The following is a 17,538-nucleotide window of genomic DNA, read 5'->3' as shown; positions in this document are numbered from 1 at the left end:
ATTTAATTGGACTTACTGGTTTGCTTCTCCTGATTGGATGCCTTTGAACTGGTTGAATTCGCCCTCTTCTTGATCTACAAATTCTCTCTAGTCTCCTAAATGCTTTGTGAAGATGAATGCAGAAGAGTTATTTATTTTATTGTGATACCATTTAATTCCTCTATGCGAAGCAAAGTGGTTGTTAGTTGAGAAATTTGAATTTCCACCATTGATGATCAATCAAATGGCCACAATCATCCATTGAATCTCTCTAGACCGGTGAGTTGCCAACATCCTTTTTCGCCACTTGAAAAATCATGTCAATCACCACATGGGGTAATAAAATCCTCGAAATCATCATGTTTACTTATCCCGCATGATCTTTTGCAACTTTACTTACTTCCTCGAGATAAAATTTCACTATCCCTGACTTTGTTTTTTATCGTAGGGATCTTCGCTCTGTCTTTCACATCTCTTCGGGATAAAATTTACATTGAGTTTAATTCTTTTCTTATTCGAGAGCAGAGATTTGTATTTCTTTTATTTATTATCACTGAAACCCAAAATCCACTCACCACTACACCTTGTTCCTCCTGAGATAACTTTTGACTTTGCCTTCGTTTGTTATTTTTATGCTAGAGGACTAGAAGGGTTAAAGAAATGGGGTGGAGATAATAAATTAGAGTAAAACAAAGAGAAAAAGCTTATCTCACGAGGATCATAATGATACATGATGAGTCAATAACAAATGGTGTCAATAACATGACAATTCATAACAAATGTCATCACTAAGATGATGTGTCAATAACATGACGAGTCAATAACATGACATGTCAATAACATGACGTGTCAATAGCTCGACGAGTCAATAACATGATGAGTCAACAACGTGACGGTTCAATAACATGACGGCTCAATAACATGACATGTGAATAACATGATGAGTCAATAACATGACGGGTCAAAAACATGATGTTTCAATAACTCAACAAGTCAATAACAAGTCAATAGCATGACATGTCAATAACTCAATGAGTCAATAACATGACAGGTCAATAACATGATGTGTCAATAACTTGATGAGTCAATAGCATGACCAGTCAATAATATGATGAGTCAATAAAACCACGTACCAATAACATGATGAGTCAATAACATGATGGGTCAATAACATGATATTTTATAAGGGTCTCCAGTATGTTTCCCGAGATAAGAAAGTAGTGGAGCAGAGAAGGAAAATTTATCCCGAGGAGAAAAGAACGACATCTAGAGGTTGTCTGGGATAAATCTTACTGAGGGATCATGAAGAAGGAAAGTTGCCCCTGGCAAGTCTCTAGCCAGTCCCCATAGGCCCCAGGATAATTTTACAAAAGAATGAGGAATGCTTTCCTTGCCTCAGGTGGCTTTTCAAAATCAAAGACTATGCTCTAGGATAAGAAAATACAAAGGAAAGGGTTATCTTGTGGGGTTCAAAGAAAAGGGAAAGAAGAGCCTGAGATAAGAATATAAAGCCATTGGTATAGAGGAAAATACCTCGAATCGGGTAGCAAAGTATTTTAAATGATCCCAAGATAATGGTAAAAAGGAAATCTAAGTGGAGAATTATCTTGAAGGAAGAAAATATACACGGAGTTGGCTTCAATATGCTGACTTCCGGGATAAGGAAAAGGAATAATAAATAGAGAAAGTCTTATTCTAGAAGGCCGTGAAGACTAAAACCAAATGGCTTGAGATAAGGAAGCAAAGGAAATACAAAGGAAAGCTTATCCCAGGGGCTAAGAGGAGCATCATTTGAGGCTCCGGGGTAAAAATAATGAAGAAAGCCCAAGAGAGAGTTATCCCAGGGAATGAAGGACATACAGTTTAGTAAGTGTAAGTGACAAAGATGAAAGCAATGCTCCAAGATAAAAGAATAGTGATTTCCAAAGTAATTCTTATCCCAGAAAGATGCGATAGATAGAGAAGAGGATCTCAAGATAAGAAGCAAAGCTAGAAATGAGGAAAATTTATCTCGGAGCAATGAGAAAGGGTGAAAGCAACACCCAAGATAAGAAAACACAATTATTTCAGAGCCTTTATTACCTCATGTGGTGATTGAAACGATGTAAAAAAAGAAGAAATGACAATTTTGTGAATTCCCTGAAGTTTAAGTCTTTTTGGCTTAAAGAAAAACTAAGAAATGTAGCTCTGGGGGAAGAAGTAAATATTGACCCCAATAACATGAAAATTCAATAACATGGTGGGTCAATAACATGACGTGTCAATAAAATGACATGTCTATAACATGACAAGTCAATAACATGACGGGTCAATAACATGATGTGTCAATAACTCAATGATTCAATAATACGACGAGTCAATAACATGATGTGTCAATAACTAGATGAGTCAATAACATAATGAGTCAATAACATAACGAGTCAATAACATGACATGTCAATTATGTCTTAAAGTTTTCATGTGAAAGTTATCAAAAGTTGTCAAGTTTGGTCTCTAACATACATTTGGTTCGAAAAGTGGTTCAGGGAAGCTATACCTGCCATCAAAAGGCTTAAATAAGTCTTGGATGGTTGTCCATGAAGAATTGTTGAAATATTTTTTATGTATTTAAGAGCAATCAATAGAAAACACAAACATTTCTTCACTTTCCTTCTTGTTCCCTCATAACAGTTTGATCTCAACCTTCAAATCATATTGATTCCTTATTATTTTTCTATGCAAATAAATTTGGAATGATACATTGAATATTTATCTACCAATTACTATTCATTTCCTATGATTTGGTTTTAAATTGAAGGAGATCTAACATTTTTTTGTCAAAACTATTAAATCCATGATCTAAAGTAAACAACAACATTTAAAATATGTATCTTTCATGTTTTTTGGCTTATAAGCCCACCAATGGGCACAAACCTATATTATGTTGTGTTATATTATTGTCTTAAAATTGCACGGGTGGTACAAATAGATTGCACATGGGTTTGAAGAGATTTGATGATTTTTCTGACTCTTAGTCAGAGAAAGAGTAGTGTTGAGAGAGTTTGGTGTCAATGTGTGTGTCAAATGATCATTGTGTGTGGATGCTCTACATCATGATGTAATATAAAAATGCAATAAAAATATCCATGAAAGATGTTTAAATTCCCTGAATACAATAAAATATTCAAAATGTATAAATCAACTCAATCTAATGCATTGAATATTATATCGATTCAAGGTGTTTAAATGAGCTCAATTAGATTTATAACTAGTGAAGATGTGTAAATGTAATCTATCATATTTATTTTAACAATTGAAAATCTTCAAATCAAAACAATCAATTTTTTTGAAAATAAGCACACAAAAAACTACTTAAGGTGTTCAAAAGAACTCAATCAAATTTATTCAAAATTACCTCTGAATATGTGTTGGTGTAAATAATTATTCATCTTGGATATTATTACACCTTACTTAAGCTTACTTAGGAAATGTATCTCATAGTAATTTGTGTATGAGACACTTGGGTGTTTGTACCCCATTGGAATAGTGTGTAGGAGAATTTCCACCTTTTATGGTGTTGATCTTGTTGTTACACTCTACATTCAGTGGTTGATCCACCTCATGTGGAATATTATATAGTTTCTCCTACCTACCCACACCTATTTCCTACCTACCCTTGTTTCTTATTGAGCCACATTTCATGTTTGTGTTCTCACATATCCATATAGCCTTGCCTATATAAGGAGGCTCATATTCATTGTATGTAATGATTGATGATCCAGTTGATCAGTATTTCCATCTTGATAGAATACAGTTTATTCCTATCATCTATTTTGTTCTCTCTTATTTGTGCTTTCCATTTCCTCTTGATCTTGGAAAAATCTCATATGGTATCAGAGTTGGTCCATGTCTCACATGGTATCAGAGCCATTAGAGTGCCATTGGTTTGCCAATTGAGAGAAATTTGGGGTTTTGCGTTTTGGAGTTTTCTATTGCAAGTTATTATTGGAGCTTCTTGGGTCAGATCTCAGGTTCCCATTGGATTGAGGAGGTTCAAGAAAGTAAGAATTTCCTTTTATTTCGTCCAAATCCGACATCCGAGGCCAAATCTAGAGCCGTTTGAAGGTGGAGGGTGGTGACTTGTCCCGATACCGATCTACAATTTTGGAGCATTTTTGGCCAAATCCATGATTGCCATTGTGCTCAAAGGGCCCAAAAACCCCAATATCGATTGTCAATTCATCAAAATCGGCCTCCGTTACCCCGAGTTGAAATATTCTCCCCTCCTAGCCCATCGTACGGACTTGCAGGTACAGGTCTACAAATATATATTTTTTTTTTTTGTTTTTAATAATTTTTGGAAATTTAAAAAATAAAAAATAAATTATTAAAGGGGGGCCATTTTTAGGGTTTTTTTTTTTTAAAGAAAGCGAAATATTTTTTTTAAAAAAAGTGGGGGTGGGGGTCCTTTTTGGCCCTCAGGCCACTTGCAGCCCGCAGGCCACCCACGGCTTGCGGGTACCGCAGGTGCCCATAGGCACTGCAGGTAACCATAGGGTACCTGCAGCCCCATAATGTACCTGCAGGTCACCACAGGCCGTGCAGCCCCACAGTGCCTACAGGTGTTCGCAAGCACTACGGCCCCGCAGTGTACCTGCAGGCCCCTCCCCGTGTGGGGGGTAATTAATTTTGCTTTTTAACTTTTAAATTTTTTTTTAATAAATTAAAAAAATTCCCTTTTTTCTTATTTAGTTAAATAAGTTTTTTTAATAACAAAAAAATAAACTATTTTATAAATTTTTTTTTATATTTAATAAATTTTTATTAAAGTTTTTTTTCATTTCATTTATTTTCAAAAAAAAATGTCTATCGCCTTTTTGAATTTTTCTTTATTTTTTAATAAAGTTTTTTTTGCATGGGCTTTAATAAATTGTTTTTATTTAGATTTTTAAAATCTTTTAAAAACACAAACATCATTTAATAAGTCAAATTGGGAACACTTTTTTTCTTATCACTTCATACTTGTCTTGGAGTGCTTCCAATCAACAGTCAAGGGGGGGGAGGGTTGATTTGCTCCTTTCTATCTCTTGGCCACATCCCAATCGAAGGCATCTTTTTCTGCAATATTCTACAAGGCTTCTTGGTGGCATCTTTTTCATGTTTCCAGATTTGCTATTTCATGTTGTATGCTCTTGCATGAGCAATGTTGTACTCGCACTGTCATAAAATGCCACGCCTCTTTGTATCTTGTCATTGTTAACTATTTGATGTAATCCTCTTGTACACATAGATTAGGAATATCTTGTGAGACTTGGTGCATGGCTCCAATTGAGACTTAGATTGTACACATTTGTGCATAGCTCTCGTGAGATTTAGATTGTATTAGTATTTTTGCTATTTTTGAGTATCCAGATGATGCTCACAGCAGGTTGTCTCCATGCCTGATCTTCGTGATGGGGAGGTATTTTTGGTCATTATTGGACCATCTTTGCAGGAGATTCGATATTGAGGGGGGGCTTCATGGTCTTTCTTCTCTCTTATGGGGGGGACATATATTTTGTTCTTCTCATTCATCATTGAGAGCATTGTGTGTTTTCATCATCTCTCTTTTGGGGGAGGGTTTTTTCCCATTGGGTTTTTCTCTCTTTCCCGCTTTGTGAGAGATTTCATTATATTGGTTTACACACTTTTGCATTTGTACATGGGTACTTAACATGGCCTAGTATCCAGGACCCATCTTGCATTGCTTAGTTGCATTGTAGACTTAAGTGCATTCCCCTAAGTTGCACTTAAGGGGGGATGTTGGTGTAAATAATTATTCATCTTGGATATTATTACACCTTAGTTAAGCTTACTTAGGAAATGCATCTCATAGTAGTTTGGGTATGTGACACTTGGGTGTTTGTGCAACATTGGGATGGTGTGTGTAGGAGAATTTCCACCTTTTATGGTGTTGATCTTATTGTTACACTCCACATTCAGTGGGTGATCCACCTCATGTGGAATATTATATTGTTTCTCCTACCTATCCACACCTATTTCCTACCTACCCTTGTTTCTTATTGAGCCACATGTCATGTTTGTGTGCTCACATATCCATATAGTCTTGCCTATATAAGGAGGCTCATATTCATTATATGTAACGATTGATGATCCAGTTGATCAGTATTTTCATCTTGATAGAATATAGTTTATTCCTATCATCTATTTTGTTCTCTCCTATTTGTGCTCTCCATTGCCTCTTGATCTTGGCAAAATCTCACATGGTATCAAAGCTAGTCCATGTCTCACAATATGTTTAAATGAAATCAATATGTTATGTTTAAAATAACTATTCAATTTGTTTAAATTAACTTCAAATTGATTTACATAGAATAACCATACATGATACAATAAACATGGGATTCATTGAAATATAACATTCCCACATCAATTCAAAATGTCTTTTTATTTTTTGGCAAATAGTCTGCATCATTTATAATGTCTTATTGAAGAGAAGCCAACCATATAATCTAGAAAAAAATTATAGAAGAACAAGACTCTTATGAATGCAAACGACAACTAATTAATAAAAAAATTTAGTCCCCCACTCCTTGCGGTAATAGGAGGCACACCCTTTTCGTCAATTTCATCTATTGCCATACCAGCTACCTCCTTGAACCTCCATTTCCAATGTTCAATGCATGTCTCACATGCATCCAACATGTTATTAAAGTGGTTAGCTAAAATTTTGTTATGTTTCATTATCACCTCATGCTCTACCTCCACTTTCTCTGTCAGCATCTGGTGTTTATGTACTTCCATCTCCAACTTGGCACTCCTATCAGATTCCATGATATTCTTTGTGAGTTCACTACATCTCCTTTCCAATTCAGTAACCTTCTCCTTTAGCATTTCACTTTCAGCCTCAGTAGTTTGAACCTTGTCCATTACTAGTGGTACACGTATGGTGTCAAACTTCAGATTGGTCATGCAATGAGGGCTTCAGTGATCCTTTAACTCTGGCAAGGGGGTGTTTCTTTTTTTTTTGTCTTCCCTAAATCGTGAGAGGTGAGAACATTGGAGGGCCCATTCTTGGGTGTTGCTTTTGTTTTGATCTTCCCTAAACTGTGAGAGGTGAAAACATTGGAGGCCACATGCTTAGGTGTTGCTTTTGTTGTCATCTTCCCTTTCTTGTGAGAGGTGCAAACATATGAGGCCCTAAGCTTGGGTGAACTCTTTGCAGGATTTCCATCCACCTCAAGATGTGTTTCAACAAGCTTTCTTTTTCCTACCCATGAGTTTCCCATTGCCATCCCTACAAACATTAACAAAAGAAGGTATATTAGTAGACAAAAAAGAAAGAAAATTTAAAAGACAATGAAAGATGCATGAAAGAAAAGTGTAGATGAACATGAAATGACCAAATTTATCTTCCATTTTTGTCTAAAAATGAGAAACTATAATTTTGAACTAAAGATGTGATGCTTAGTGGCCCAACAATTAGGGCCGCAGCTACTCTGCCTCAAAAATCTTAAAATCGTACATTGTGTTATTGACATTTCACAAAAACCACAACACTTATAGACAATCAACGGGCAATAATGCATGAAAAGGTCAATAACATGTGTACAATTTTAACGTTTTGGATGCAATATATCTTTCTGGGGGAGGGGGTAGTGGGTCCCATGTTACCTTGCAATTGGGAAGGCACTTCTATGGAAACTTACTACACTCACTGTTTCTCCACCTGTTGCTTTCAATTGACTCATTAAACATATTTTCCATGAAAATTTTGTGTTGGTCTCATAATTTTGTGTGTTTATATTGTTAATTTAAATTATTAATTCATTTTAGATGGTATGTTTAAAAAATAGTCAATAAGAAAAGTTTATTCAACTTTCAGAACTTACAATGAAAAGAGGACCTATTCGACAATGATAATAAACAAATTAAGCATACACTTGGACAAAAGAAGAGACATGGAAAACATGGTAGTAGCATATATAAAAACAGATTATAGCAACACAGAGAAATTTGTGAAGTATAATAAATTAAGAAAAAGGCTATGTTGCATTATCTGACAAGGCAGATTAGGATGTTGCACCACGATATCCCCTAGGATGCATTACAATATACACACAAACAATGAAAAACTACACAAATAGTTATTCACATGTACACACAAATAAATAATACACACAAAAATAATTGTTCACAGATACACACAATGTTTAAACAAATTTCAGCTTCCAAGCAGCTGAGATAGGGTGGAAATGGTTTATGAAGAGTATTCTTCCACTAGAGTATTTGGCTATAATTATTACTATCTACTGTCTAAGCTTTCAAGCTTCTATTTTGAGTCCCATAAGGGTGACAGACACAATAAAAATGTATTTATCACCTCGTCTATCTATTTTGTGCAATGAAGTTGACACCAGAGTAAAAGACTTGATGCTTCTTTGGGTTCTTATGTAACTCAGGAGGGGTGACGCCAAGTGTTTGTATCCTCACACTTGTTTGTCTGATCACATGATTGCATTTAATATCTTGATTTTATGGCTTAGCAATTTCAACAGCTATAACCTACCACATAAAAAGAGATATCAAATGACTGCTACCAATATTGTTGTGTTCGAAAAATTTAAATGATCACATGAGAGAATGGAGGAAAGGATCTTGAAATCTTACCACAGATGGGACATGGATGAGGTCTTTGATATCCCAAACCTCCCACGACTTAAGGGAGTCTGATAATGAATCATAGAAGGAATGCAGATAAGGCAATAAGGCATTGCCATCAAAGACATCCACGATTCAGACTTTAGTACAACCTTGTTGGAGAGGATTACCATGAAATCACACACCCCTCCCAACACCTTCAACAATACCTTTACCAACAACTTTCCCATCAAGTTGAAGGTGCACTTCATCTCCAACAACAAGAGTGTGCCCTCTTCCTCGATATAGTCTTCCTTGTCTTGCACAGTTGGCTACATGAGTAACATTTCTATGTGCTAAAGTAAATAACATTTTGGTATAGTTTGTCATCAACATAGCTAAATGAATTCATGTGAACACAATAGAACAATACCAAAATAGGTGGCTGACACACATTATCCCCTTCATCCCTATTGCGGTCTACATTGGTATAGTCACTGTTATTTCCCATGGAATGTTTCTTCCCATCAATGTTTCCTTTTGTGGCAGTATGCTAGAAAAGAGTGCACATTAAAAAGGAGTGTAACTACAAAATTAAACCATATGAAACTATATGAGGGAAAACTAGCAACAAAACGTCCCATCAAGAACATGAAAAATCCAAAAACATGAAATTTTTGAAAAATTAGAGATCCTTGTTCGAGATGGGCTGATTTAACAATGACTTTTTTTTTTGGAAACTTTTTGGAAAAGTGAGTAACAAGAGATTTATAACTCCTTTTGCAACTAGTTTAGCCATGTAAAACTACCTATATCACCTGTTGATGTTTTCTTGTATGCTCCAATGTTTGCTCCAAATTAGGAGATTGTCCCACATTCTTCTTGTCTCTGGGTGCACTCAAATTTTTGGTCATTGTCTCCTTATGCCACTTCATCCTAATGGACATTCGAGATTTGTAGGATAATTTTTTTGGCCCACTACATATAGTGTCAGCTAGAGCTCCAGATAACTGCGTGCTCCCTCCACTAACCCTATCAACATCAGCCTAACATCACAGGGATTAAGCAATCAACGTAGAAGCCTATGGAGTACAAAGAATAATATGCAATGCAAACACATGTATATGATTAGACATTCAGCTTTGATAAAAAATATTTGACCTCAACTAAAGTTAACTTTTTTTTGGTGGCAGCCTTCATCTTCTTTTGCCTCCCCAATGAAGAAGGTGCATGGTCGTTGAGTCACATATTTGTTGTAGGCAGTGCATACAATCCCATATTCACTTCAATATCACCTCTGTTGTTCCAAACCACGTACCTAGCGGCCTAGAAAAGTTGAATTATGCTTACTTTGGAAAATTACATCCATTATAATGAAGTATAAAATAAAACAATCACTAGGAATTACCTATCTTCCAAGTTTCTTTCTTTCCATTAAATGTAAAACCTTCTCCAATCTCTCCTCCCTCAATGGACTTCTATTGTACACCTGCATTTCTTCATTTATCTCTTCCTTCCCTTCGGTAGGAATCTCATCAAATGTTTACGTCCCATAATATCTGCACACCCGATCAATGACACACTTATTTTGGATATTGTACCGTATAGTCATATGGTACTCAACATCACCCACCTTCTTATTCACATATCTCCATGATGTCTCTATGTGGTGTTGGTTGCATTTATTGGTAGTGTGTGGTCTACGACTACATCTTAGGGCCTCCAATAATTGGAGGTTCAACTTCCCCAGATCCTAAAATCTATGGCCTCCATTATATGAGCATTCACCAAGAGACAAAAGTAGAACAAACTGCCATCAACATATTCTCTTTTGTGTTTGGACTTTTGCTACATAGAACATACACAACAAAATTAGTATAGAGATGATACAAAATATAATAACAAGTAGCACACCTCAATATTGCCCCCTCATTGTCCCTATTCATGATGATCAACACCCTACCCTTCGTTGTCCTCGGTTGTATCCTCGTAATTGCTACAGACGTCCTCTTTTTCACTATCACCATGAACCTCAACCATATTCTCACACTCCTATACATTCCCAATGGCCTCATCTTCCCCACCACCAAACACATTATCATGTTGTTGTTGAATAAAAAAGAAGACATCAACATTGCTTTTAACTCCATAAAGTAGTCTATTTTTTTACTTATGAAACCATACTTCTAGTAATCACAACACATATATGTGGAAATAAATTGTAATACAAACAAGACACATGATTATTGATATGGTCATGCAGTCAGTTTGAAGAGAACCTATCGATGGCTTCAAAATCAAATGCCTAATTGGTGCTTGCTTCAAATTTGAAGCCCCAACTCCCTCATAAGTATATAAATTTGACCTCTCAATCACAAGACTTAAAAAGGATGACAAAATTAAGAAAAAGTACATATTGTCTCATTGATTGAATCTATTTCACTTACATGCAAGAAGGTTTCATATGGCACAACCAACTGGGAAACAGGGAAAACTCTTCGTGTATCATCCAGTTCAGAGAGAGGTGAAGCAATAGCAGTAGCTTCTTTGAACATAGCTCTAAACTCATGTGACATATTTGATCTGAAAAATGGACAAATATCCAATTTATATCAAAAGACACTATCAATTGTAGACGGATAAGAATATCATGTTCATATAAATAAATATTTTATTTAGTTAATTATTATATCCTAAGTATTGTAATAATCATAAATTTTAAATGGCCTATCCTTTCTAGCAACATGGCTTTTAGCTCTTTTAAATAAATGAGGTTTCATTTATTAGTCTGTCTTGCCAGAGATGAGTTGACAACATAGAGATGGTTCTAAATATGTTGGCATTATAAGCCCGACTCACATAAAAGGTTGTAATCGACTGATTTAGATTTGGGTTTAGATTTTTAGAGCTTTGGATAGAGAGCTAAAGAGATTTTTCTTGGATTCTCGATATGTTCTAGATGTTCATCGGCCTTATATAGAGAACACATTGGAGAAGACGAGAGCATACAATTTTCTCATAGTGTAGAAGCCGAAGAGAGGGAATAGAAGATGGTGAACTTTGTAGGGCTTAGTTGCCAGAATTGTGAGGAGCTTCTAGAAGTATAGATCAAAGACCTTTTTGTCATAGAAGAATATATATATGATGCAATTTGTGGCATGGTGGAAGTCTTCTTGAATATCAATAGGCATTGGTGCGATGGGTTTATATATGAGGTTGTGTTGGTTCCTCTGGTGGACATATTAGAGTCAAGGGAAAGGTGTGTCGAGCTAATGGAGGAATTAGTGAAAGGAGCTAATGGAGATGTTCTAGCAGAAGCCATTTTTGAGTTGCACAAAGGGGTTAAATAGAGTGTCCTGAAAGTATACTTCAACACTGAAAATTATTTCTCCTCGGATTCGGATGAAGTTAGTGAATCGGGTGGGTCTAAAGAAGGCAACGAGGAGGATTCAGAGGATAGTGAGAAAGAGATGGTGAGAAGAGAGAAGAGGGAAAGGGAGGCTAAGAGGGAGAGGATAAGAAATTTTGGGGAGGAGGCATGAGAAGTTTTTAGATGTGCAGTGATGAATGGCAACTTGGCTACTTTTCGTAGGCTTAGGAACTCAAAGGATTGGTGGATTTCGGAGGTATCTACAGAAAAATCTCTTCAATTTCGGTAAGTATACATCGTTAATCCTCTAGTTCACGAGAGGTTTGGAACTATTTGAATGCATATGTTTGTTTGGGTTTTAAAATGTAGCAACTAAGGCATGAATACAAAGTATTGATGATAAGTTTTGTAAATTGTTTTATGTAAGTGTGTCTTAGAAGGTTGTGTAGTGAATGATAGTGAGGTTGATTGTGTGTTTAAGTATGTTTGTGTTTGGTTAGGGAAGGATGGTAGGTATTTCAAACTTCTAGTATGAGTCAAGTTGAAATATGTTCTCTTTTTTGAAGTAATATAGGGAGCTATCCCCAATATAGATAGCACCTATTTCAAAAAAAAATATTATAAATTTTAATTTATATAATTAATTAATTTTTCCTCTTCTAAGCCTTTCATCATTCAATAAATATTTTATTTTATTTCAATCATCATTTCCATAAATGAAATAAATATTTTATCTATTAAGTTGCTCCCACTTCCTCTATTAAATAAATAATTTTTTATTTGGACAATTAAATCATTTACTTTTCAGTCCATGATGCATGAGATTTATCTCTTAATCTTCATCAAGCCAACCCCTTCATTATTTTATTATTTCTTCTACATGACAACTTATTATTTAATCATTTTGTATGTGTACCCTTTAATCCTTGCCAACCATCTGAATTCTATGCCTCCATTTTCTAAAAGGTCTTGTATATAACAACATTCTTTTATCTTTGTCAATTCTAATACGCAATTTAGCAATTTGCCAATCTAGAATTGGAGCCTACTCTATGCATTCTAGCATATTTCATAGATTCATTGACCATAGATTCTTGTACATGTTCTTTTCAGAGTATCATCTTTTGAACACAAGGTCTTCAATGATATAAGTGCAATGGAGTAGATTTTATTTTGTGCATGTACTGCCTAGTTTATTTGGCTTTGCATTGTGTGGGTATTGCGGGCTCTCTATTGATGATAACCAAGTAAGTCCATATCTTGTCTCCTAAATTTTCAGATATATTTTCTCTATACACCTCAATAACACTGCATGTTGAAGACAAAGGTCAAAATGGCAACACGAGTGTTTATTCTCACATTGGGAAATGAGGCCTGCAGATGCCTATGTTATATACAACCAGCAAGTGGTGACCCTCCTAAGTACTCATATGCCTGCCACTCGAGATCATCGTTAACAGTAATAAGGAATGGTTTCATTGAATTTGCAACAAATAATGGATTATGATCCATCAAGCATATTCTCAAAAAGGGTGCATGTGATGTCCCCATCTAAATTATTATATAGTTACTGTACTTCATCAATGATCGATAAAAAAGCATACAAAAACCTGATAATCATTCCATCAAAATCTATTCCGTAGAGATTCGGTTCCTCCCTCTTTGATGCTAATTTTTTTTAGTCGATAAATAGCTGGATAGGCCAACACCTTGTATTGTTGTGTGGGAAAAAATCATAGGAATCAGAGGTATCTATATGTTGTTAAAATCCCTATCAAAGAAACAATGCCCACAAACTCCTCATGTAGGCTCTATCCTTTAGATTATAAACATTTAGAAGAGGTGTCTATGTACCATTATCCCTTTGTCAAATATGTGATAAAACAAACAACAAGAAACCATAGCCTATTTCCTACTCAAGGTGAGCATAGGGAACAAAAAGAGAGCCAGTATGCTCCATATCTACTTTTAACCATTTAAAGTCCAAAGATTACAAAAAAATTTCTAAAACCAAAAAATAAGAAACAATAATAGATCTAAACATAGGGAAAGAGAGGGACAACATCATTCCTCACTGTCAAAGAAGTAGCTTCATGCACCATTTGTGCATCATGAGCTTCCACAATCACCAGGCAATCCATTTCACAGTTCACATGGGTCGGACTAGCATCAATCTCTTCAATGAGCCTCATGTCCTTCGGTATCCACATTTCACCTTGGCCCAAACTGCAATTGTTTCCCTCCTCAATATGACCATCCTTGGTCACACCAATATCTTGCCTTCTCTAAATATTTTCATCATAAACAAAATGTGCCATGTCAAAGTAATCTGGGTGTGTCATATAGTCTGCCGCATAAAGAAGGAAATTCAAATTGCATTGTCTTTCGATCTTGTTCCTATTGAAATCCTCTAGTTCCATGGTCTGAATTAATAGAAACTTCCTAACTTTATTCGATCCCTCAAGAAACATGTAATACTCATTATCTATGGGGATATGTTTCAGATCATCAATGTTGTCCAACACCAAGTCAATTTCCTTCAAAAAAAGGGCGCAAAAAATATTTCATCACAATAGCTTTGTTTTGGCTTTCTTGGCCCACATTTTGATGCACAGAGCCAAAAACATAGAGGTGATATTCATGTTCAATCGGTATCTATGCTTGGCATAGATAAATTGCTACCCTAGCACCTTTTTGACAGCATTAAGAACTAGAGGATGATTTGACTCTATAACCATTAGCAAACTCTTATCTGAAATTTTCCCAAGAAAAGACATTTTCTTCTTTGTAGATTCCAGCAGAATAGGAGTGTCCATCGTGATAGTTTCCAAAATCATAAAACACTCTTTGATTCTAATTAATGTCAATAAAGAGAACCAATTCATTATTGGAAAGACATGTCTCTTTAAAAATAAGCATCTATTCTAAAGATTCTATCTCTTACTTGCTATGGGGATATTATTAATAACTTGGTATAAATGGTTCAATGTAGAAAAATGGAGAACAAGGATGATAGGAAAATAAGGAGGACTTGATCACAGATCTCCACCACTACAAGAGCATACATACAATATCCCCTCATCTCCCACCACACTCCATATCTCATTTCAAATCGGTATTGTAATATAAAAAACACATGGTACTCTTCTATTGAGGAACATTACTAATCTATATCTACGCAAATAGTCAGATGAATGTAAACTCTCTTATCCCGAATAATATTATATATGCTAAACAACTGTTACAATGCACACATCATCTACAAGAATTTAGATATAAGGTCATGTAACTAAAATTGGTTTAATGAGACCAATTTCCATTAATAACATTTCTACAGATTTCAAAATAGGGAATAATAATGCACATATACAAAAAAGACTATAAGGCAGCACACAATTGCATTGATCATTTTCTTCATTCACTAACGTGTTAAGCTAAGGACCATTAATATCACTTGATAAAATACAAGAATTTTATTCAAACATTTCTATTGAATAAAAGAATAATATGCATTAATATATATATAAATAAGCCTCTTATAAGAAATTACATAAGCCCTGAACATTATTAATAAGGAGACAATACAATGCAAGTAATATCAAAGCATGTAGAGGAAGCAAAAACCTAAAATTTTTGGACGTTTCAGTCCACTTCTCAATCATCCTTCGAAATGAACAACCTGCATGGATAACTAGTGTTAGTGGTAGTCTAGAGTAGGAAGTAAATGCAATTCAAGACACATAGATGGAACCTACATGTTCAAATCTGAAATTGCATTTAACATTCAATATAAAACTAACACTAAGTAATGCATATCGCCAAAATTATATGTGTCAGTTAGCCATAGTGACAGAGCTATGATGAAGATAGCGTACAAATGTGTTTGGTATAAGTGCTTAAAACATAATACAAATCTAATGTGTCCTAATAAGCTAGCAGTGAAAAAGACAAATATTATTAGTTGATGAACAATGAATACAATGAATAATAAAAAAGGTAAACACAAACATAACAAGACCACAACTATCTCTATGTAGCCCATCTTGGGTTTTCCTTCCCCACTTGTAACGTAGACAATCCATTTCCCTTGTAATCATTAAAGCTTGTGCATTAACAATCTATCCACATTCACCTTCACAAGATCCCATAATTTATAGACTCCTCAATTTTTGGTCACAACCCTAATGGTTTGGAAAAGACCAATTGTGTGTTATATGCACCCAAAAATACGATGACCTGGCATACGGTGTGGACGTTTTATATGTTGAGTCCACATGATCAAGACCCACATGATGTCCACATCATCATTGCCACACGATGGACATTATTTTCCTTCCAACTTAATGGATTTGCATGTTATTGATCACACAACATCAAGAGATAAACATTAAATCCATTATTATTGAGCTAACCCTAACAAAGTCAAGTGCCCAAGTTATTGTGCCCAGTTACCTGCTTGTTATAGTACGATATCAGCTTTGGGAGACAATTGTCTTCCAATACTTTCCCGCCTGCCCAACAAAGTACTCTGTGGTCTCTTGGCAGTTTGACTGATTGCGTGTTATACGCCCCTCCAAACCAGGCAACATGACGTGTTTTGTGGAAGTCCTTTCTGATGATTCCACATCGTCACAGCCTATGCATGGGGCCCACCTACAACTGGGAATGGGTATGCATGTATTTTATACATGCCATTGGTATGACACTAACATTTTGGAGGCCAAATAGTTGCATCATCTAGGGCTAAAGTGTCTCCAAAACCGCACATCAATAACACAAAAAAATTAATAATCTGCAAATTTTTAAAAAGCAGAGATCATTAACTGTGATCAGCAGAATTAGCTGTGACTTTGATTTTTTAAATAATTTCAAAAAAATCAATAACAAGAGTTTTATAACACCATTTTTGACCTAATTTTGTTGTTCAAAATCAACAATCTCAAATATTTTGACAAATTTTGGGTTATTGACTCTTCCTACCTTTTTCGAGCAAATTTAGCAAGGGAGTGCTTGGAATAAGTGGTAAGAAACTTCATGTTGTTGAGTTTTCAAAAAATCATAGATAGTTGTTTGTGATATGTAGAACAAGATATTTTTAATGTTCCTAGTCATCCAAGGATGCATATGTTTGTGTCTATGTGTCTATGTTTATGTATGTCTCATTCTCTGTATATATAACATGTAACATATAATTGCTTATGTATGTTAATGTCTGTGCATGTCCATGTGCATGTCATATAGAGAGAGAATGACATATGCATAACTGGTTGAGTAGAGAAATGGAACACTAAAAATATGAGTACCAATGGATTGAACAGGAAGGTTAGTTAGTTGTTTTAGAGCACATAGGCAATGGAAAACACACATTATATGAGTGGCAGCGACATCAAGGGAAAATGAACATTATACGAGTGGAGGCGATAGCAAGGGAAGACATGGGTGTGTGCATGTTATATATAAATAGAGACTAAAAGACATACAATCACACAAATATACACACATATATATGCATAATTCTATGACTACATAAATAAAACACTAAAAAACATAACACATTACACCAAGGTTAC

Source organism: Cryptomeria japonica, chromosome 7 (genome assembly GCF_030272615.1).
Source record: "Cryptomeria japonica chromosome 7, Sugi_1.0, whole genome shotgun sequence".
Lineage (NCBI taxonomy): Eukaryota > Viridiplantae > Streptophyta > Pinopsida > Cupressales > Cupressaceae > Cryptomeria > Cryptomeria japonica.
This window is presented reverse-complemented; position numbering follows the sequence as displayed.